This window comes from Monodelphis domestica, chromosome 7 (assembly GCF_027887165.1).
Source record: "Monodelphis domestica isolate mMonDom1 chromosome 7, mMonDom1.pri, whole genome shotgun sequence".
NCBI lineage: Eukaryota > Metazoa > Chordata > Mammalia > Didelphimorphia > Didelphidae > Monodelphis > Monodelphis domestica.
The window spans coordinates 160,127,067-160,150,071 of NC_077233.1; positions in this window are offsets into that span (position 1 = coordinate 160,127,067).

Here is a 23,005-nt window from a genome sequence, read left to right on the forward strand (position 1 = left end):
ATAAAATAAGATTGAAGAAGGATCAGCATCTGTTAGCCTGGTGCAGAGGAAAGAGCATAGACCTTGACTTCACAAGATAAGGTTTTAGATTCTGACTAGCACTTCCAAGTTGTAAGCCATTGGGAAAGTCACTTTCAACCTCAATTTCCTTCTCTGTAAAGTGGACACAATATAGTGAATTATAAGCCTTAATTAATGGGTTTGTTAGGCAGAAAACATTTTGTAAATTTAAATGTGCTATGGAAAGATGAACTATTTTTGCATACTCTTATTTCTGACTTCATAAACTTCACTTCTAATACTTTAGTATTTCAAGGAATCTGTGCTCTCATCAGGGGAGACACTCTACCAAGGGTATCCAACAGTCCATTTGTACCTTCTTATTTGATGCTACTTTTATTCAGGTTTTTCTTTGAATCCTCAGTGGAGGTTTTCATAACATGCTTTGGAGCATTTATTATTATTGTTATTACTTTTATCAATAGCTGAAGTTGATTATTTTGCAGTCTCTAAAGTATTTTTTATATTTCTAGAATAACCATGTTTTACTTCCTTTTATTTTTTTTTAAACCCTTGCCTTCTGCAGAAGAATGGAAAGGGATAAGCAATTGGGTTAAGTGACTTGCCCAGAGTCACACAGCAAGGAAATGTCTGAGGCTAAATGAGGACCTCCCATTTCTAGATGGCACTGACTCTTTATCCACTGAATCACCTACCTGCCCCCATGTTTCAGTTTCTTAAAAAAAGCCCTCAATATATCTGCTACTAGGCTATTTTTCTAAAATAGCTACTTATTATTTCTTTGTGATCATTACTATTTAAAAATAACATTTTATTTTTCACAATTACCTGTAAAAACAGTTTCTAAAATTCATTTTTTTAAAAAAAAATTGAGTCCAAAGTTCTCTTTCTCCTTCCCATGCTAGCTTCTTCCCTCTCTTCCACCCCTCCCTGAGATGACAAGCAATCTGATGTAGATTTGACATTTGCAGCCATGAAAAGCATCTTTTCATATTAGTCATTTTGGGATCATCTATTCTTAATATAATGTTAAGAGTGATCTGTGATGTTCATTGGAGGTTGTGTTATTCCATGATTCTCAGCCATATATACTATAGCCTCATTGGAAGAATATTCATATTAAAAAGAAAGATTTTAAATAAAAGGCCTTTGAGAAATTGCCTATAATCCCTGCCACCCAACTTATTGTTTTCCTTCTAATCTTGGCTACATTAGTTGTATTTGTACAAAAACTTTTACATTTTATATATTCAAAATTATCCATTTTCCATCTTTCAGTGCTTTCAATTTCTTGTTTGTTCATAATTTACTCTCCTATTCATAAATCAGATAGGTAATATATTCCTTTTAATTTGCTAATGATATCTTCTTTTATCCATAGGGCACATATCCATTTTGATATTGTCTTGGTAAATGATATAAGATATTGGCCTATATCCAGCTTCTGCTACACTGCTTTCCAGTTTTTCCAATATTTTTTAATGAAACAATGAATTTTAATTCTAAAAACTTTGATCTATAGTTTTCTCAAACACAGGCTACTGTAATCTTTTCCAACCATTTGCTGTATGTCTGTTCTATTCTACTAATATATTTTTCTATTTTTTTAGCCAGTACCAGAGATTTTGATCATTACTGCTTTATAATATAATTCAAAAGCTGGTACTGCAAACCTCATTCATTTACATTTGAAAAATGAAATCCTTTGGTATTCTTGACCCTTTGTTTTTTTCAAATGAATTTTGTTATTATTTTGTCTAGTTTAATAAAATAATTTTTGGCAATTTAATTGGGCTGGCAGTGAATAAATAGATTAGTATAGGAAGGATTGTCATTTTAACTATACATTGCCTCTGCCAGATATAGAGAACTTTATCAAATGTATAAGAATATGAGCCATTCCCCAAAATTAAAATGGTCAAAAGATTTGAATAGGTAGTTTTTGGATGAAGAAATCAAAACTATATGTAACTATAGATGAATGTTTTGAATAATTAATTATTGATTAGAGAAATGTAAGTCAAATGACTCAGATATCATCTCATACCTATCAGAATGGCTAGAATGATAAAATCGCAAAATGACAAATGTTGGAGAGGATGTGGAAAAGTGGGGAAACTAATACATTGTTGTTGAAACTATGAACTGCTCCAACAATTTTGGAGTGCAATCTAGAGTTAGGCTGAAAGAGTTATAAAACGGTGTATATTTTGACCCAGAAATACCACTAATAGGTTTATTTCCTCAGGTTCTGGGGGGAAAAGGAAAAGAACTTATGAGTTCCAAAATATTTATAGCAGTTCTCTTTGTGGTGGCAAAGAATTGGAAATTGAAGGGATGCCAAGCAGTTGGGAAATGGCTAACTAAATTACTTTCTATGTGATAGAATGCTATTGTACCAAAAGAAATGATGAACAGATTAATTTTGGAAACACATGGAAAGATCTACATGAAATTATGAAGAGTGAAATGAATAGAACCAAGAGAAAATTATATATAGCTACAGAAATATAGTTTGAAGAATGATGTATGTCTACCTCCAGAGGAAGAACTGAAAGACAGAAATAAGTAAGACATAGATTTAGAAATACATGTATCTTTTCTTCAAATGATGCCTTCTTTAATGGAAGCAGGGGAGAGAGGAAAGAACTTAATGTGACAAACAAACAAACAAAATGAAAGATTTTGATTCATGAGGAAGCTTGGGTTTTTTAAGTCCCATTGTAGTTACTAAAATGTAATATATCTCTTTTCTATTTGATACTGCATCCATTTTACTGTCCATCTGCATAATATGTCCAAGATGTATGTAACTGATGTTCTTTCCAATTTATCATGGTCTATAATAATAGACATCTTTTGTCTACTTGGCTTTTCCTACGTAGATATGGACTAAATCCTTTTCATCAGTTTTAGATCTTATTTAGGAGATTGACCAATTTTCCTGGGCTTGAAGCAATCAGTGCAATATTATTTGCAAACAGGAACATTTGGTGGAATTTATCTATTGAGAAGGTCATTTGATTTGTACTCTTTGCTGGACATCCTTTATCATGGTGGCCTTTATTGCATTTATATCTGTTTTATGATTCATTGAATATTAATTGGAGTGCAGTTGAACACCTGGTCTAATCCTTTCATGTTACAGTTGAGGAAACTGAAGCTTATAGAGGTAAGGGATTTGTACATGTATTACCAAAAACAAGATTTGAATTCATAGTTTTTGACCTAAAATTAAGTATCCTTTTCACTAATTATGGTGTATGTTTATGACTAAATTAATATATTAATAAAACATTTACAACTTTTACCTCTTTATTTGTTGATACTAATAAGAGATATAAGCTAGTGGTGGAAATTTTTGAATGCTGGGAAGGAGGGAGAGATATGAAAAATGGAAATCATTATATAACTTTGACTTAATCAACTGAATAATTGAAATGGACAATGGAAGGAATGAAATTTTAGAAAATTTTGGAAGGAAAGATAGTATTTTTGGCACCTGAAAAGATTTAGAAATTAAGTCAGCAAATCTGACAAAAGAAATCATGAGATAAGGCATAAAAGTGCCAACAAGAGGGTAAAGATGTGTGAACAACGACTTAGAGTTTAGTTTATTTCCTTTAGGAAAAATATTATTAACAGGATTATAGTAAAAAAGGAAACAATCAGTTGAAAAAGGTAATATCATGATTTATATATGGATAACTGTAATGTAGATTTAGTCCTACATATGGAAGTGAATTGCTCTTTTGCTCAGTCTGCCTCTTTTAAAAAAAATTATTTAGTCAATTTAGAACATTATTCCTTGGGTACAAGAATCACATTATTTCTCTCCATCCCCTACCCTCCCCCTTCCTGCAGCTGGCATGCAATTTCATTGGGTATTACATGTATCCTTGATCAGATTCTATTTTCATGTTATTGGTGTTTGCATTAGGATGTTCATTTAGAGTCTACATCCCCAACCATATCCCCATGGACCCATGTAATCATGCAGTTGTTTTTCTTCTGTGTTTCTACTCCCACATTTTTTTCCTCTGAATGTGGATAGTGCTCTTTCTCGTAGATCCCTCTGGGTTGTTCAGAATCACTGCATTGTCACTAATGGAGAAGTCCATTACATTTGATTGTACCACAGTGTATCCATCTCTGTGTACAATGTTCTCCTGGTTCTACTCCTCTCACTCTGCTTCAATTCCTGGAGGTCATTTCAGTTCCCATGGAATTCCTCCACTTTATTATTCCCTTGAGCATAATAGTATTCCATCACCAACATATACCACAATTTGTTCAGCCATTCCCCAATTGAAGGGCATCCCCTCATTTTCCAATTTTTTTTTTGCCACCACAAAGAGTGCAGCTATGAATATTCTTGTACAAGTCTTTTCCCTTATTATCTCTTTGGGGTACAAACCCAGCAGTGCTATGGCCGGATCAAAGGGCAGACAGTCTTTTAGAGCCCTTTGGGAATATTTCCAAATTGCCCTCCAGAATGGTTGGATCAATTCACAACTCCACCAGCAATGCATTAATGTCCTGACTTTGCCACATCCCCTCTAGCATTCATTACTTTCCTCTGCTGTCATGTTAGTCAATCTGCTAGGTGTGAGGTGGTACCTCAGAGTTGTTTTGATTTGCACCTCTCTAATTATAAGAGATTTAGAACACTTTTTCATGTGCTTATTAATAGTTTTTATTTCTTTACCTGAAAATTGCCTACTCATGTCCCTTGCTCATTTATCAATTGGATAATGACTTGACTTTTTGTACAATTGGTTTAGCTCTTTATAAATTTGAGTAATTAGACCTTTGTCAGAGGTTTTTGTTATGAAGATTATTTCCCAATTTGTTGCTTCCCTTCTAATTTTGGCTGCATTGGTTTTGTTTCTACAAAAACCTTTTAATTTGATGTAATCAAAACTATTGATTTTACATTTTGTGATTTTTTCTAGCTCTTGCTTAGTTTTAAAGTCTTTCTTTTCCCAAATATCTGACATGTATACTATTCTGTGTTCACCTAATTTGCTTACAGTTTCCTTCTTTATATTCAAGTCATTCACCCATTCTTAGTTTATTTTGGTGTAGGGTGTGAGATGTTGATCCAAACTGAATTTCTCCCATACTGTCTTCCAATTTTCCCAGAAGTTTTTTTTTAATCAAATAGTGGGTTTTGGTCCCCAAAGCTGGGATCTTTGGGCCTATCATAGATTGTCTTGCTGAGGTCACTTACCCCAAGTCTGTTCCACTGATCCTCCTTTCTGTCTCTTAGCCAATACCAAATTGTTTTGATGACTACTGCTTTATAGTACAGTTTGATATCTGGGACTACAAGGCCACCTTCTTTTGCATTTTTTTCATGATTTCCCTGGATATCCTTGATCTTCTGTTCTTCCAAAATGAACTTTGTTATGGCTTTTTCTAATTCAGTAAAAAAGTTTTTTTTTGGTAGTTCAGTGGGCATGGCACTAAATAAGTAAATTAATTTGCATAGGATTGTCATTTTTATTATGTTATCTTGTCCTACCCACAAGCAGTTGATTTTTTCAATTGTTTAGATCTAGTTTTAATTGTATGGAGAGTGTTTTGTAGTTGTGTTCATATAGTTCCTGTGTTTGTCTCAGGAGATAGATTCCTAAGTATTTTATTTTGTCTAAGGTGATTTTGAATGGGATTTCTCTTTCTAATTCTTGCTGATGAGATGTGTTGGAGATATACAGAAATGCTGATGACTTATGTGGGTTTATTTTGTATCCTTCAAGTTTGCTAAAGTTGTTGATTATTTCGACTTAGCTTTTTGGTTGATTTTCTGAGGTTCTTTAAGTAGACCATCATATCATCCGCAAAGAGTGATAACTTGGGTCTCCTCTTTGCCTATTTTAATACCTTCAATTTCTTAGTCTGTCTCTTTCTACACTTACTTTCATGTCATTCTTCTTGATCCTGGAAGAAAATGGTTTGTATGTGTGTGTGTGTGTGTGTGTGTGTGTGTGTGTGTGTGTGTGTGTGTGTGTTTGACTAGATGAGTTCAAACTTGTTGAAAAAGAGGCATTTCAGTCTCAATAGTCTAATGAAGTCCCATGCACAATTGCTAAAATATCAAGGAATGAAATTAAATTTGATAACTCTGCAGTTCCCACAGGACCAGAAAACTGATTTCGATTAAGGCAGAATGCACTAATCCATTGTATTAGCAACTTGCCAAAATTGTTTGAATCAGTGTTTGCTTTTGTCAGGAGCAGCAATGAGGTAAAGCGCACATGGGAAAATATGTGCAGAGAAATTAATAGTAAATTAAGATGTGAACAACAATGTTCTCATGTGTCCTGAGGATGGAAAATAATTTAGGGAAATAAAGCAATGAGTAAATAGTATTTGTTACATTGATGAATGAGATTTGGCAGACTTCCAGGATTTTCATTTAATTTGGAACCAAAATGCCTTTTGATTTGATAAAGCAATTTCATGTATCCCAGTGATGCCTAAAGGTTGCCAATTGGTGGCATATATTAGTAGGAAAATGTTTGAATAACATCACATAAGTAATGATGGAATACCCCTTTATATCACCAATAGATTTATTTATATGTCACCCTTAAAACTATATAACTGAAACTGAACTCTGTAGGGCAGGAATATCAACAATATGATAAATATGGTCTCATCACCAGCTGTGAAGAAAAGGAAATATGAATTCTCCTTTATCCATTACCTAGGTTCTAGCCCATCTATTAAAGTATGGAAAGGGAAAGAAAGATGGTTAAAACATAATCTGAAATAAAATAAAAATCAGCCAAATTTCATCAATTGCTTTCCATGTCAAAGGAATTTCACAGATAAGTGCTGTGAAGAATTGAGAGTTCTGAAACATAATTTCTGCCCTCAAGGAGTTGAGAGTTTGGTATTAGATTTCTTTCCTATCCTAGTGTGCTTGTTTGTTTTTATGTACAGTAAAGGGATCATTGATTTAGAAATCATTGGTTTAGAATATTAACTCATCTATAAGACTTTACTAAGTTGGATAGTGGAAAATTTCAAGAAGTGTGTCTTCACAAAAGAGAGAAATGGGAGAGGGAAAACTGAAGATAGTTCGGTGAGATGCTTTATTAAGCAAAGTCAATATACAAGAATCATGAAACAGGAACTAGAAAAAATAGGTAAAAAATGGAAAAATACCAGCAAAGATTTTCATTATAAACTTGTGACAAGGAAATCACTTTAAAAGACTGATATATATTAATTTAAGGTCACCAAGGAATTCAGCTATGTAATTCCTAAATGAAAACTCAAGTCAGCCATCAGCCTTTTTTTGAGTTTAATTACAATAGGAGGAAGAAAGGAATTAGAGATAGAGAGAGAGAAAAGGGAGAGAAGGGAATAGGGCTTAAATACCCCTTCTGTTTAGGCTGGGCCAAAAGGCCCAAGCCCTTAGATAGCTGGGGCAAAGAAAAGAGATCAGTCCCTATTACTCACGTGACCAAAATGGAGAAACAGTCTCAGAGGCCCCCACCTTCAGCTTCCTTCAGAGCAAGCTTCTCAGAGCACACTCTAACCACTCAGACAAACTCCTCAACCACACCACCCTGAGTCTTCAGACCCCTCTCTCTTTAAGGAAACCATCCAAGTTCCCTCCCCTTAGTTCTCATATCTACCAATCACTGTCCATCAATTTCCCTGTGCCAATGGAGGCTCTAGCTTAACCCAGGACCGCCCAGAGGTCTCTGGCTTTGCACATGTCTGTTGAAGGTCATATTTTCAAATAATTAAATCTTTGATCCTTTGCTACAGCCCTTCCTAAATCCTGTTAACCTGAGTAGGGTAGAAATTGGAATAATTAAATTTTGATCTATGCTGCAGCCCTTCCTCAATCCTGTTAGGACTGAGTAGGGTGGAGATTGATTCCAAGTATCTCCATTGTATCAATTCTAAAATCAATCATGACTCAAAGAAATTCCTGTTCTATGCTTAAGCATAGGTCAAAGTCCTTTCTATTGTTCAGCAAAAGGTTTCTGTCCTAAAGTAATCTTAAGAAGGGAGGAGGAGGAAACTCTCATGCCAATGGGGTTCACATTCCAATAGCCAAGACCCACTATCAATAGGAAATTTTTCAAGTATGAAATTTCCCAATGGTGAAATTTCCAACATTTATAAGTCTAAGAAATTTTAAGGTTTACAACTCTTTTTATCATTATGGATAATGGAGACCCCACATTGAAACTCTAAAAGCACAGTCTCAGATATGACTCGGAAAAGAACCACAACAGAAAAAACAAAAACAAAAACAAAATACCTAAACTAGAAAAAGGAGGCCTAGGGGGCAGCTGAGTAGCTCAGTGGATTGAGAGCCGGCCTAGAGATGGGAGGTCCTAGGTTCAAATCTGGCCTCAGACACTTCCCAGCTGTGTGACCCTGGGCAAGTCACTTAACCCCCATTGCCTAGCCCTTACCACTCTTCTGAGTAGGGCATTAAATAGGAATAGACTTTCACTAAGTGATATTCTTGAATGGGTCACATTTTTGCCATTATACATTTGATTAAAAGATATGAAGACTATAAGATTTTATTGTGTTTATCATTTGTTGGTGATAAAAATGTAAATGAATAAAACTCTTCATAAAGGCATTCTACCAGGTTTGCTGGGTAATTCAGTGGATTGAGAGCCAAGCCTAGAGATGGGAGGTCCTAGATTCAAATCTGGCCTCAGACACTTCCCAGCTGTGTGATGCTGGGCAAGTCACTTAATCCCCATTGCCTAGCCCTTACCACTCTTCTGCCTTGAAACCAATACACAGTATTTATTCCAAGATGGAACCTAAGGTTTAAAAAAAAATAAAGGCATTGTGCCGATAAGGAGTCTTCCATGAATATGTCAGAATTGTGCAAGATTTCTTGAAAACTATAGTAATAGAAATAACTTTGTTCAATAATCATAGGATAGTTTATAACAGATGAGATAGAAAATAGAGAAATCCATATACCAAAGATATTTACCATTGTCATGGAGGAGATAAAATAAAGAATACAAGTCTAAGAGAGATATCTTATAGACAAGGAGGACTAAGACACGCATCTTTGACACTGCTGCTTGAGAATTGTTTTTAATAGTATATGTAGCTGATTTCTCTCCCTCTTAGGTTCCATGCAACTTCCATCTTGGTTTGCCTCAGCTATTTACCTCTTATAGTCATCTTTTTTGTGGTACCAACTCTTCTCTTTTATTCTCACTGTCACAAACCCTGGCAGAAATCATTGTTTCTCCTTCATCTTTACAGGATTGTTTAGTTCCAGTCTTCTAAATATTCTGAAGGCATGTGGTCTCCTGTGAATTGGAGTAATTATATTCTTTCAATCAATGCTTATGCTTGGGACCTAGGCATCCTGGAAAATATAGTCTCTTCCATATCTATGCCACCCTTTTTCTATTTAATATATATATATGTATATATATACACATATATAATGTTATATAAAATTATATCCACATGTTTCCTCAGATCCCATTCCTACCTAAAAGAATGTGTGTCCTGTCTTAAGATAGAGGCAACTCCATTGGTTGTAGAGAAAGCCAAAAATTGACAATAAGTACAAGATGGCAAGTAACCAATAGTTAAAGCTTAAAATCATACCATGAATTTCATGGGATCCTAGGATTTAGAAATAGAAGGAAACTTAGAGCTCATCCAGAACACAAATGCTTAACTCTTCTGTGTGTATGTGCATATGTATAAATGTATATATACATATATATGTACATGTGTGTGTTATGGATTCCTTTGGCAGTCATGAAACCTATGGACTACTGATGAGAATAATACTTCTAAATGCATAAAATAAAATACATAAAATTGAAGGGGAGGCCAATTATATTCACATATAATTACCAAAATATATTAAAACAACAAATTTTTGGACTCAGACTAAGAACGAAATTCTAGTATAAGTCAATTCAGGCCCTAAATGTTTCTAATCTCCATAGCATTCTAGCTATGCTCTTTTCCTTAAATCTCTCACAGTCCCAATTCATTTTCCTCTTCACTGCCAAAGTGATTTTCCTAAAGTATAGGTCTGACCATATCACCCTCCCTACTCAATAAACTCTAGTGACTCCATATTGCTCTAGAATGAAATATAAAATCATCTTGTGGGAACTGAAAGCTCTTCACAAACTGTTCCCTTCCAATCTTTCTCATCTTCTTTGGAATTATTGTCTTCCACTCCAAAGTCAATTTGTACTTCCATATTTGTGCCTTTGCCATGCTTTCTCAACTCACTTCTATCTCTTGGAATTTCTGACCTTCTTAAGACTTTGCTTAACTGTTACCTTCTGTAGAATTCCTTCTTGGGACTCCTTTATTGCTTTATTGCACAGTGGATAGAGCACTGGGTATGGAGTTCCAGTTGTCCTCATGTACTTTCTATCTGTGTAATCCTGAGTCATTTAATCTTCTTTCCTCATCTGTAAAGTGATCTAGGAAAGAAATTGTAAACCACTCCAGCATTTCTGCCACCCCCTGTGACAAGGAAATCACTTTAAAAGACTGATATATATTAATTTAAGGTCGCCAAGGAATTCAGCTATGTAATTCCTTAATGAAAACTCAAGTCAGCAGTCAACCTTTTATGGAGTTTAATTACAAACAGGAGGAAGAAATGTATGAGAGAGAGAGAGAGAGAGAGAGAGAGAGAGAGAGAGAGAGAGAGAGAGAGAGAGAGAGAGAGAGAGAGAGAGAAGGGAATAGGGCTTAAATACCCCCTCTGTTTAGGCTGGGCCAAAAGGCCCAAGCCCTTAGATAGCTGAGGCAAAGAAAAGAGATCAGTCCCTATCACTCACGTGACCAAAATGGAGAAACAGTCTCAGGGGCCTCCACCTCCAGCTTCCTTCAGAGCAAGCTTCTCAGAGCACAACCTCTCAGAGCAAAACCTTTCCCACCTTCCTAGTCCTCAGACCCCGCTATCTTTTAGGAAACCATCCAAGTTCCCTCCCCTCAGTTCTCACATCTATCAATCACTGTCCATGTCTTCCCTGTGCCAGTGGTGGCTCTAGCTTAACCCAGGACCGCCCAGAGGTCTGTGGCTTTGCACATGTCTGTTGAAGGTCATATTCTCAAATAATTAAATCTTGATCCTTTGCTGCAGCCCTTCCTAAATCCTGTTACCCTGAGTAGGGTGGAGATTGGAAGTTCCAAGACCTGGTTCTGTCATTCCAAGTATCTCTATTGTATCAATTCTAAAATCAATCATGACTCAAAGAACTTCCTGTTCTATGCTTAAGCATAGGTCAAAGCCCTTTCCATTGTTCAGCAAAAGGTTTCTGTCCTAAATTAATCTTAAGTAGGGAGGAGAAGGACCCTTCCATGCCAACGGGGTTCACATTCCAATAGACTATCAGTAGGAAATTTTTTAAGTATGAAATTTCCCAATGGTGAAATTTCCAACATTTATAAGTCTAAGAAATTTTAAGGTTTACACCCCCCCCCAAATGGGATCACAAAGAGTCAAACATAACTGAATAATGACAACTTCCTTCTAAGATCATCTCATGTCTTAGGTATACCGATTTTTATGTTCTTGGTTGTCTCCCTCATGAGAATCTAGATTCCTTAGAGTAATTTTGTTTTAATTTTTACTTTTCTGTGGGTCTACATGGCATATCACATTGCTTGGCACAAAGCAAGCACTTAAAATGTTTGTGGATTGATTATAAATTCTTTGTTTTTTTTTTGGTGACAGGGACACTGCAACCCAGAGAGCTTAAATGATTTGCCCAAGATCACACAGATATTAAATCAACAGAGTTATGGTTTTTAAGAAATCTTACCTTCTGTCTTAGAATTACTACTAAATATCATTTAAAAGGCAAAAAAGAGGTAAGGGCTAGGCAGTTGGTGTTAAGTGACTTGCCCAGGGTCACCTGACTTGAAGTATCTGAAGACAGATTTGGGCTCAGGATCTCCCATCTCCAGACCTGGCTTTTTATTTACTGAGCCACCTTGCTACCCCAGAGCTATTATCTGAATGTAGGCCTTTTGACTCTAAAGCCAATGTTCTTTAAGTCCACATAGAGAATTGTGCAATCAGGGTCTGGGTCAGAGATAGCAAACATCATAGAGGTCAAGACCAGGAAATTTTAAGGTTAGAGGAAGAAGTACAAGGCTAGAGTCATTGGAACTAGACATATTTTAAAGTGTACTCAGTAAACAATTGCACCAATCATATTATGTTGCTAAATCAAGCATTTATGAATACTACTAGAATATATTTTCCAAAGCTCTTCACTTCAATTGTAGAAAATGGAATATCTTATGGTTGGAAGAGGTTGAGAGAGGAGCCAAATAGATCTAACTCCCACCCTTTTCTTCAGGTCAATGCTGTGGTTGTTGTTCAGTTGTGTCTGGCTCATTGTGACCCCATCTTTGGATTTTTTTGGCAAAGATACTGCAGTAGTTTGCCATTTCCTTCTCCAGGTCAATTACAGATGAGGAGACTGAAGCAAATTTTGGGCTAAGTGACTTTCCCAGGGTCACATAGCTATAAAGGGTCTGAGTATATATTTGAATTCAGGTTTTCCTGACTTCAGAACCAGTGAGCTATCCACTGCACCATTTAGCTATCCCAATGCAATGCTAAAGGTGGAGAATATATGTTATAATGGGGAAAATACCAGATTTCAAGTAAGGAGACCTTGGTTTGAATCGTGGTTTTACCATTAACTACTTATGTGACCTTGGATAATTAAAATAATTTCATAGGGACTAATTTTCTTCATCTCTAAAATGAAGGGATTATATTAGATGTAACAGTTAAAAGAGTGGTTGCCATAAACTGTGACCACAAAAATGTGTAAATGGCCAAACTGTAAGGTTTTGGCCACACTGGTAAAGATAATTTTTAGTATCTTGATTTTATATTAAAAATAAAGTGGTCGCCATGGGAAAAATTCCCAAATATGAAATACCCAAGTCAGCTGGGTTTTTATGGAGATTTTAATTAATACAAATAAGGAATCAAGGAAAGGGAGAGAGAGAGAGAGAGAGAGTAGGAGGAAATAATGTATGAGGGGCCTAGGCCATGAGCCTTAAGAGAGACCAGTCAGTCTTTAATCCACTCACCACAAGATTTTTTTTTAAACAATATTTTATTTGGTCATTTTAAAACATTATTCATTGGAGACATTGGAGACAAAGATCATTTTCTTTTCCTCCCCCCACCCCCCATAGCCGACGCACGATTCCACTGGGTATCACATGTGTTCTTGATTCAAACCCATTTCCATGTTGTTGATATTTGCATTAGAGTGTTCATTTAGAGTCTCTCTTCAGACATGTCCCCTTAACCCCTGTAGTCAAGCAGTTGCTTTTCCTCCATGTTTTTACTCCCACAGTTTGTCCTCTGCTTGTGGATAGTATTTTTTCTCCTAGATCCCTGCAGATTTTTCAGGGACACTGCATTGATACTAATGGAGAAGTCCATTACGTTTGATTGTACCACTGTGTATCAGTCTCTGTGTACAATGTTTTCCTGGTTCTGCTCCTTTCGCTCTGCATCACTTCCTGGATGTTGTTCCAGTCTCCATGGAATTCCTCCATTTATTATTCCTTTTAGCACAATAGTATGTCATGAAATAATCACATGATTATTTCAATAGACACAGAAAAAGCCTTTGATAAAATACAACACCCATTCCTACAAAAAACACTAGAAAGCATAGGAATAGAAGGGTCATTCCTAAAAATAATAAACAATATATATCTAAAAGCATCAACTAATATCATCTGCAATGGGGATAAACTAAATCGATTCCCATTAAGATCAGGAGTGAAACAAGGATGCCCATTATCACCTCTATTATTTGACATTGTATTAGAAATACTAGCAGTAGCAATTAGAGAAGAAAAAGAAATTGAAGGCATTAAAATAGGCAAGGAGGAGACCAAATTATCGCTCTTTGCAGATGACATGATGGTCTACTTAAAGAATCCTAGAGATTCAATCAAAAAGCTAATTGAAATAATCAACAACAAAGTTGCAGTATACAAAATAAGTCCACATAAGTCATCAGCATTTCTATATATTTCCAACACAGCTCAGCAGCAAAAACTAGAAAGAGAAATCCCATTCAAAATCACCTTAGACAAAATAAAATACCTAGGAATCTATATCCGAGACAAACACAGGAACTATATGAACACGACTACAAAACACTCTCCACACAACTAAAACTAGACTTGAGCAATTGGAAAAACATTAACTGCTCATGGGTAGGATGAGCCAATATAATAAAAATGAACATCTTACCCAAACTTATTTATCTATTTAGTGCCATACCCATTGAACTTCCAAAAAATTTCTTCACTGATTTAGAAAAAAACATAACAAAGTTCATTTGGAAGAACAAAGGATCAAGGATATCCAGGGAAATTATGAAAAAAAAATACAAAGGAAGGGGGCCTTGCAGTCCCAGATCTCAAACTATATTACAAATCACCACAAGATTTGTCCCAAGCAAGATTCTAGTGTTCAGAGAGACCCTGCAGTTTAGCTCCTCAGCTCCACTAAATTCAGCCACTGAGCCCTCCAATTCAGCTTTGGCAAGCTGACCACTCAGAGTCCTTTCTGACCTCCTTTTAAAGAGAATTTTCTCCTATGTCACCTCCCCTAAGTTCTCACCTCTACCAATCACAGTAGACGTTTTCACAGGACTGACCATTCTTAATTCACATCTTTAGTTCTCAACTTCTCTGGGTAGACTAAAACTTCACACCTCTTTTGTTAAGCTTGTCATTTGCAAGTTGCCTTACCTTATAGTGATTAATTTGACCTTCATAGGTACTTAGCACCCTTTTGTATTAGATCTAAAAATAGACTTAGCTTAAGGGTTTTAGCTTCACTTTAAGTATGGGTTAAGTAATGTTAGAGTTCTCACATTCCTGATCAAGTGCCTTCATTGTTTAAAATGGGGAATGGTCTTAACCAAATGTTCTAAGGTAGAGTCAGAATTTTTAACATTCACAAGTCTGAGAAATTTTAAGATTCACATAGATAAGGTCCCTTCTGGCTCTAAAATTATGGCCAGATAACCTAGGGAAAGTTTCCATTTTCTAGTTTCCCTTCAGAAGGGCAAAGGAGGACTTCTAACAATGGGATAGATCTCAGAGCTGTAATTTCTTCCAATGGGAAATGTCAGGGTCTGAAGAATAGGATTTACCAACTTGAGCTCCAACAAAATATTATACTAGGTATCAGACAAACAGATTAGGGAGGCACAGACTTTCAACATTACAGTCTTTTTTAAACTTATCATAAATTCTGGTGTCCTAGGAGAAAGGTAAGAAAATATCATGACTTAGGCAACTTAACGGACTCTCCCCACTTTCATTGCCTTGTGATTGATTAGGTTCTATTAGGATAGTGGTTTTTAATCTGGGATACAAAGATCTCTTAGATTTTAGAGTATGTGTAAACTTGAATGGGAAAAAATATTTGTTTTTACTAAATTTTCATTTCCTTTAAAATTCTATATTAATTTTTCTTTTATGGATTTAAGAACACATATCTTCTCTAGACTATCAAAGGAGTCCATGACACAAAAAGGATTAAGCTTTGGCAGTAGGAAATTTTATCAGAAGATTTGTCAGTCAGAATATAAGCATCTGAGGGAGAATTTGGAGTCCAGCAATAGATAACACTTAATAATGTTTTTTAAAAAACATAAAACTCATTCACTCATAAAATAAAATTTCATAGTAAGCATGAACCTATGATGTGTAGATTACAGCATGGAGTCATTATTGGAGAATGTATTTCAATTCTATTAGAGGTCCATTTAATTTCAGTAAAATGTAATAATTTCTCAGGTCAATGTACAAAATGCATGCACCATATTTGATGCCAGTTGGAATGCTGAGAGGAATTTTTCCTAATGTATTTTAAACATATTGATGCATTCTAATGGAAGAAGATTTTTGGATAAAGTGTTGGGAAATTTTCACAAACTTGATTTAATTGACAAGCCTAATACAAATTTCTAGTCTTATTTTCCATAAAGGGCTGTCTTTGTTCAAGACACGCTTGAGACATCAATTAAGAAATTCAGCAAGACTTTCCCAAGCATCTTGTGTGTTTCTCTAATTTTGTATTAGTGTAAATTTGTAACTAGGTAGTAGGGAATTGGAGCATCATTCAAAGGCATCAACATTTAGAGGGCACTCACAACACTTACATTCCTTCAGACAGGATAGCATGTACTGACAGTTGTGTTTTGTCAGCAAGAATAATATAAAATGGGTAGCTTCCAGGTAATCATTCTTCCTTACAGTACCTAACTGTTAAAAGCATGGAGGTAAGAAGTGGAGTGACACGATGAGGACTACAACTGAACCACAGAATACATAGAAGGGAGTAATGTGTAATAAGTTTGGAAAGGTGTGCCAGAGACAGGTTGAAAGCCAGGTTGTTGGTAAAAAAATGAGTTTTAGAATTATGTTCATATAGTTTCTGGATTTGTTTTAGCAGATATAATCCTAGGTATTTTTTTATATCTATGGTTAACTTAAATAACTCATCTCTTACTAACTTTTCTTGCAGAACATTGTTAGTAATATATGGAAATGCTGATGATTTATGTGAGTTTGTTTTATATCTGCTATTTAGTTAAAATTATTGATAGTTTAAATTAAATTTTAGGATTTTCTTTGTATATCATCATATCATCCATGAAAAGAGTTTTATGAACTCTGCTCATTCTGATACCTTCAATTTCTTTTTCTTTTCTTATTGCTATTGCTAGCATTTCTAGTACTATATTAGTTAATATTGGTGATAATGGGTATTCTTGTTTTACTCCTGATCTTATAGGGAAGGTTTCTAATTTATTCCCATTACAGATAATATTTTCTACTGATTTAAAATATATACATTTTACTAATCTAAGGAAAATCCATTTATACTTATGTTTTTAAGAGTTTTTAATAGGAATAAATATATTTTTACAAAAGCTTTTTCTGCATCTATTGACCTAATCATGATTTCGGTTATGTTTTTATTGATAAAATCAATTCTGTTAATAGTTTTCCTTACATTAAACCATCCTTGCATACCTTGTATAAATTTTGTTTGGTCATAATGTATTATCTTTGTGACAAATTGTTGTAGTCTCTTGGCTAATATTTTATTTATAATTTGGCACATATATTCATTAATGAAATATACTTATGATTTTTCTTTCTCTGTTTTTGCTCTTTCTAGTATAGGTGTCTGAGCCATATTTGTTTTGTAAAATGAATGTGGTAGGATTCCTTCTTTAACAATATTTCCTAAATAATTTATTTAATTTTGGGATTAGATTATTTTTTAAATATTTCATAATATTCACTTGTAAATCCATCCTTTTAATAGCCTATTCAATTTCTTTTTTTAAAAACAGGTTTATTTAAATAGCCTGTTTCCTTCTCTGCAATTTACATTTTTGTAAGTATCCATCCAATCACTTAAATTAGTAAATTTGAAGGCATATAATTGGGCAAAATAACTCCTAATAATTGTTTTGATTTCATCTTCATCAGTGGTAAATTTACCCTTTGCATTTTTGATCCTAGTCATTTGGTTTTCTCTCTTTTTAAAAATCATATTAATCAGTGATTTATTTTATTGGTGTTTTCATAAAACCAGCTCTTGGATTTATTAATAAATAGTGGTTTTCTTACATTAATTTTGTTAATCTCACTTTTGACTTTTAGGATTTTTCAATTTGTGTTTAACTGGGGATTTTTAATTTGTTCTTCTAATTCTTAAAAATTATGTACCCAATTCATTGATTTGTACATTCTCTATTTTATGGATATAAACATTTATAGATATAAATTTCCCCCTAAGCACTATTTTTGCGTTATCTCATAATTTTTGTGTGTGGTCTCATTATTATAATTTTCTTTAATAATAATGCATTAAATTAAATTATTACTCTTTCTATGACTTGTTCTTTAACCCACTCATTCTTTAAGATCAAGTTATTTAGTCTCCAATTAATTTTTATTGTGATTCCATGGTGAATTATTAAATATAATTTTTACATTGAGATCTGAAGAGATACAATTAATATTTCAACTTTTCTGCCTTTAATATAACATTTTTGCAAATTAATATGTAGTCAATTTTTGCAAAAGAACCATGTGTTGCTGGGAAAAAAGATATATTCCTTTCTATTGTCATGCAACCTCTCCAGATATCTATCATATAGGTTATCTAAGATTTTATTTATCTCTCTAAATTCTTTCTTATTTATTTATTCATTTATTGGTATTTTTATCAAGAAGGGGAATACTTTAAATCTTCCTACTTTTATAGGTTGTTATTTTTTCCACTTATAATTCCTTTAGTTCGTCCTTTAAAAACTGTGGATACTATAATATTTTGTGTATTTATGTTTAGTATTGATAATGTTTCAGTATCTATGGTACTTCTTAACATGAGGTAGTGTCCCTGTTTATCTCTTTTAATTAGATCTATTACAACTTAAATCTTGTCTGAGACATTATTGCTACTTTTTTTTTTTGGTCAGATGAGGCATATTATATTCCATCCCTCTGTTTGACTCTATGTGTATGTCTCATTTTAAAATGTGTTTCTTATAAATAACATATTGTTGGGTTTTGATTTTAATCCATTTTGCTATCTGTTTCCATTTTATGGGTGAATTCATCCTATTTACATTCAAAGATATAATTACTAGTTGTGTATTTCTCTCCATTCTATTTTTCTTCAATGTTTTTCCTTCTTTTTCTCTTAGGAATATAATTTTCCTTTTCCTTTAACCACTACCTCCCTAATTCCTACCACAACTTTAGTCCCATCTTTTAGTCCCTGCCCTGCCCTTCTAAGGTTCTGTTCCTTTTCTCTTCCCCTTAACCTCCAAATTGTTCATCTGCTTACCCTTCTGAATCCCTCCTTTATCCCTATCTTACCTTCTTATTTGTTAATATGAAGGACCTCTTTTAACTTACCCCTTTGCCCTCTTTTTTCTTAATCTGTATGCCTTTCTAAGATTCCCTCTTTTACTCTTTATCCCTTTCCCTTATCTCCTTGTAGGTTAAGAAAAAATTTACTCTTCTCTATGTATGAATTATTCCCTCTTTCATTCAGATCTGATAAGAATAAGATATTACCATCTCCTTCCTTTCATTGTGGTATTTCTTTCATTCAAGTCTCTTTTATATGAGTTGATTATTTCAATTTATCCTTTCTGATCTAATTTAATTTCATTTTTGAACTTATTCTAGTATTTTCAATTTGATCTCAAAGCTTCTGTCTATAAATGTTCCTTCAAAACACCTAAATAATGATATCATTCTTAAGATTTAAACATACCATTTCCCCATATTAGCATGAAACATTTTGACCTTACTAAAACCTTCATAATTGGTCTTTCATGTTATATTTTTATGTTTCTTCTCATTCTTATATATCAGATTTTCTATTAAGTTTTTTTCTTCAAGAATATTTGATAGTCTTTTATTTCTTTAAATAACCATTTCTTTTCTTATGTGATGATAATCAGCTTTGCTGGGTAGATTATTTTTGTTTGTAAACCCAGCTCCTTTGCTCTTCAAAACGTGTATTCTAGGACCTTTGTTATTTTAATATAAAAACTGCTAAATCTTGTGTTATCCCTTTTGTTTAAACTGTTTCTTTTTCATTGCTTTTAGTATTTTCTCTTTGACCTGGAAGTACAAAACTTAGCTGTTAATGTTCTTGTGTATTTTCCTGTTGAGATCTCTTTTAGGTGGTGATAAATGAATTCTTCAAGTTCTATTTTATCTTCTAATTCCAAAACTTCAGGGTGTTTTTTTTTCTTTAATAATTTTTTGAAAGGTAGTGCTTAAACTCTTTTTTTGAATATAATTTTCAGGTAGTCCAAGGATTCTTATATTGTCTCTTAATCTTCTGATCTATTATCTGATCTATATCTACCCAGAATGTACTTATTGGCCAATATTCTAAAGTTCTTCAAAGTACTTTTTCTTTTCAATATTATTGTTACTGTATAAATTTTTCTCTTGTTTATCTTTACTTCATTCTGTATCTTTTAATGGAGATTTTCCTAGTTTTCTCTAAAATTCATTTAGTACTTCTTATGGAGTAATAACATTAGATTATATTCAGATATCCTAGTTCTGTCTAGCCACTCCCCAAGATATGGTTCCTCACTTACTTTCCAATTTGGCCTACTATGAAAAAAGTTTCTATAAATATTTTTGTATATAGTAGGACCTCATTTTATATGACCAATGTGTTTCAAAACCCTTTGTATAAGCTGAAAATTTCATATAATAGCAAAGTCCTTATTTAAAAAGTATTTTTAACTGATGTCATAATAGAAACCACTCTCTAAGGTTGTCTTACTCCACACCCCATTTTTGTGCGTGTGTACATTGTGGGATGTAGGGGCATGGAGGATAAAAGGTATGAAGCAGAGCTCTCTATCTCTCTGTGTGTCCTTGTATCTGTCTCTCTCTCTCTCTCTCTAGGTTGGCCCTGGAGAGCATTTTGTGGCTTAAGTGACTTGGCAGGCTTGGGATTTTGACTTAGGAATTTTTCTAGATAGGTGAGATTTTTCTGTCCCCTTCCTTCATTTCCCTTTTTCATATATCTCCATTTTTATTAAATTACATTGTTAAGAGCTACTAACAGACTCCTGACATGAGAGTAAATTTTATAATGGTAACCACAATATTTTATTAATATTACATTTAATAATTCTTATTTTCATTTATTACACTGAACATATCTAGCTACGTTACAACTTTTTTAAGGCAGCTCACTACTCTTGTACTTTGGGGCCATTATTAATAACTAAATAGAATTAATAAAACAAAGATCAGGCCTGTTCTGATTAAGATAGGACTTGTTACAAATAAGAACTCCTGACAATGGTTGATGTGGGAGCTAACATTTGGTGCAAAACAATGTAATAATTCACACTAACACTTCTCAGAGCTAGAATGCCTGGGTGAACTGCTGCTAGACTGTGCCTCTTGGGAAAATGGTGTGGGTTTTGCATATAATGAATTTTATATTTATATATTTTATAATTTATTTATTATATTAGTTTACTATATTATAATATTACAAATTATACTTTAAATAATTAATATTCATATAATTTTTATTTTACTTATTTTTCTGCCTTTTTAAATTGCCAATCATGAATATCTGAATTTTTGTGTTTTGAGTTCATGTAAAATGAGGTTCTACTATATAATTCTCTTCCGTTTCCTTGGAGAATATGCCTAGTAACGACATTGTTGGGCCAAAGAGTATATACAATTTAGTGACACTTTTGAAATCATTCCAAATTGCTTTTCAGAATGTGAGAGGATCAGTTGGCCAGACCAGTTCTCAGTCCCATTAATACTAATGTTTATATTCCTATGTTCTGTTGTTCCTACAACAGTTGTCATTTCTCTCTTTTGTCATCTTTGCCAATCTGATTAGTGTGAGGTCGAACTTTGGTTATTTTAGTTATAAATTGCTTTATAATTTGAACCTTGAAGTAGAAAGATCCATTGGAGTTTATTAAGCAAGAGAGTGATATCACCAGGAAAAGCACCTTGGGGTTGGATTGTAGTGGGAAGAGACTAGAGAGGGGAAATAAAATAGGAGGTTTTTGCAGAATATCTAGGCAAGTGAAGTTTAGTCAAGAGCTGATGAAGCCCTGAACTAGTGAGGAGGCTTTTTGAATAGAGGTAAGGGCTATATAAGGAAGAGATGTTATCAGTATAGAAACAAGAATCAATAACTTATTTAATATGTTGGGTCAATAAGACTGAAGAATTGAAAGATGGTCCCAAGATTTTGAAAATGAATGATTGGGAAAATGTGGTGCTTTTGACAACAATAGGGAAGTTGAGAAGAAGAAGAAAAGATAATGAGTTCTATTTTAGACATGGTGAGTTTGAGAACACCTATGGGACATCCAGTTTGAATTGTCTAATATGTACCTGGAAATTGGGACTAGATCTTAAGGTGAGGCTCTAGCTAATCACTTAGGTATGAGTCACATCTTCATAGGGTTGCTAATTGAATCTATGGGAGCTGTAGAAGGTAGAAAGAAACGAGAAGAGGGCCAAGGACAATTTTGTGATACAACCACAATACCTAGGTATGATATATGGAGTGATAATTCAGCAAAGGACTCTTCCAAAGAGAGATCAGATGGCTTCAGTGTGAGGAAAACAGAGGAGAGACAGAGAGATGGAGAGATGGAGAGGTGGAGAGATGGAGAGATGGAGAGGAAAAGGCAGATTTGGCCCATAGACATTGTTTGCAGATTCCTGGAGTAGATGATTAGATTAAGACACTTTTCTACTTTAAAACGCACACACACTCACACACACATACAAACTATATATACCAAGATCTGTTAGATTAAGATACCTTCAGATTTAAGAACATACTTTTTAGATATAGTCTTTGAAATAAGAGGGAAATCACAGCTCAATTTCCCACAAACAAGCTGTGGATAATGTGGCAATCATAGTGTGCACCTATACAATTACAAAAGCAATTAAGAGACTGTAGATAACTCGGGAAAGTGATTTCAGATGAAAGATGAGATCAGAAACCATATTTCAGAGAGTTTAGAAGAGAGTAGAGACAAAGAAGTAGAAGTAACAAATGTAGACTAAATAATAAAAGAATATGAGCAACAGTAGATATAAAATGAGAATGAGTTTTATTTTGTTTAAAGGAAGAGGGAGACATGGAAGTGTTTATAGGCATCAGGAGTGAAACTAGAAAATAAAGATTAGAGTGAGAAAAGATGATAATGAGGACAATTTTTTGTAGAGAATAAAGAGCATATATAGAGGGGTTAGTCTTTTTTATGCCTTTTTTCCTTTATTGAGAAAAAATGGCTATATAATCAATCAATTGGGGATATAAACAAGGCATGAAGGATTTTTAGACATCTCTATTGGTCAGTCAGTA